General features: G+C 45.9%; 1 protein-coding gene across 2 annotated transcripts in view; it reads left to right on the top strand.

Moving 5' to 3' along the window:
* LOC106879926 (exocyst complex component 4) overlaps positions 1–1,901 on the top strand; it is a 268,982-nt gene that overhangs the window by 234,809 nt on the left and 32,272 nt on the right. The gene's annotated exons all lie outside the window — the stretch shown is intronic.

Raw genomic sequence — 1,901 nt, 5'->3', positions numbered from 1 at the left:
AGGGATAGAAGGGGTTGGTTTGGGAAGGAGAAGGCGCTGCTTTCTCTCCCATCTCTTGAGTTCAGCTCTTGCGACTCGGGCTTTCTTGAAGTCCGCTGAACCCGTTTTGATGGTGTGTCTCCAGAGGGGTCTGTTTGCCAAGATATCCTCCCAGTGTGCGGGGTCGATGTTGGTGCTTTTCAAGGTTGATTTGAGTTGGTCCTTGTACCGCCTCAAGGGGGCTCCACGAGGACATTTTCCTTCAGACAGTTCACCATAGAGACAGATCTTGGGAAGGCGGTGTTCATTCATCCAACAAACGTGACCTGACCATCGGAGATGATGTTCACTGATCAAGGCTTTGATGCTCAGGAGACCTGATCTTTCAAGTACAGAGTTGTTGGTGATGCGATCTTCCCAGTTGATGTTCTGGATAGAACGAAGTTTGGATTGATGGAAGTGCTCTAGTTTCTTCACGTCCTCACGGTAAACAGTCCAGGTTTCACACCCGTACAGCAGAGTTGATACGACAACAGCCCGATAGACCATGAGCTTCGTTTTGAATGTCAGATCCTTGTTGCAAAAGACCCTGGCTTTGAGACGACCAAAAGAGGCATGACCTGATTGGATGCGATGTTCGATATCCTTACCAGATCCTGCAGTGGGTAACAGAAAACTTCCAAGATAGCAGAAATCCTCAACGACCTCAATTGACTGGTTGTTGATGGTGATGTTGGGGCTGTCAAGGTTGGTATGAAGAGCTGGTTGAGTGAGCACATTGGTTTTGACGATGTTCACTTTCAGGCCGAAAGTTTGATAAGCTCTGCTGAAGTTGTTTATTGAGGTTTAGAGGTCCTCTGCAGTTGAAGCTGGGGCTGCGTTATCATCGGCATATTGAAGCTCAGTGATCTTGTGCTCTCAACAGCGATGTTTTGATCGGAAACGCAAGACGTTGAAAAGTTCGCCATCAAATCTACATCTGAGTTTCACTCCGGGGTTGTCTGTTGGAATTTCGGAGAGCATGGCAGCGATGTAGAGAGAAAACAGGGTTGGAGCAAGAACACATCCCTGCTTCAGGCCACAGGTGATCTTGAATTCTTCAGAGACGTCAGTCTGATAAAGGACTCTTCCCCTCATTTCATCATGGAAACCCTTGATCAGGACAACCGTAACGATGTAGGATATCCCACATGACCTCTCTTGGGACACTGTCAAAAGCTTTTTCCAAATCATAGAAGATGAAAAAGACAGGTTTCTGTTGCCCTCGGCTCTTCTCCTGGATCTGACGTGCACAAAATATCATGTCGATAGTACCTCTTGACCTTATGAAACCACACTGTGACTCAGGAAAGACTGACTCAGCAACTACTTGGAGACGTTGTAACAAAATTCCAGCGATGATCTTGCCTGCGATTGAAAGCAGAGAGATGCCATGATAGTTACCACAAAGGCTCCTGTCTCCTTTCTTGAAGATGGTGACAATGACTGCAAAGATGCAGAGATGCTCATACAGGCATACATACATATATACATACATACATGTATATATATATATCTGCACAAATGTATCCATATACATGTATACATATACATGTATATATATATAGATGTATATATATATATATATATATATATAGATGCCAGTACCACCTGACTGGCCTTCGTAGGATTTTCGAGCGAGATCATTGCCAGTGCCCCTGGACTGGCTCTTGTGCAGGTGGCACATAAAATACACCATTTTGAGCGTGGCCGTTGCCAGTACCGCCTGACTGGCCTTCGTGCGGGTGACACGTAAAAGCACCCACTACATTCTCTGAGTGGTTGGCGTTAGGAAGGGCATCCAGCTGTAGAAACTCTGCTAAATTAGATTGGAGCCTGGTGTTGCCATCCGGTTTCACCAGTCCTCAATCAAATCGTCCAAC

Source organism: Octopus bimaculoides, chromosome 14, assembly GCF_001194135.2.
Source record: "Octopus bimaculoides isolate UCB-OBI-ISO-001 chromosome 14, ASM119413v2, whole genome shotgun sequence".
NCBI classification, from domain to species: Eukaryota; Metazoa; Mollusca; class Cephalopoda; order Octopoda; family Octopodidae; genus Octopus; species Octopus bimaculoides.
Note: the sequence above shows the minus strand (reverse complement) of the source record. Positions and strands in the feature narration are given on the sequence as shown.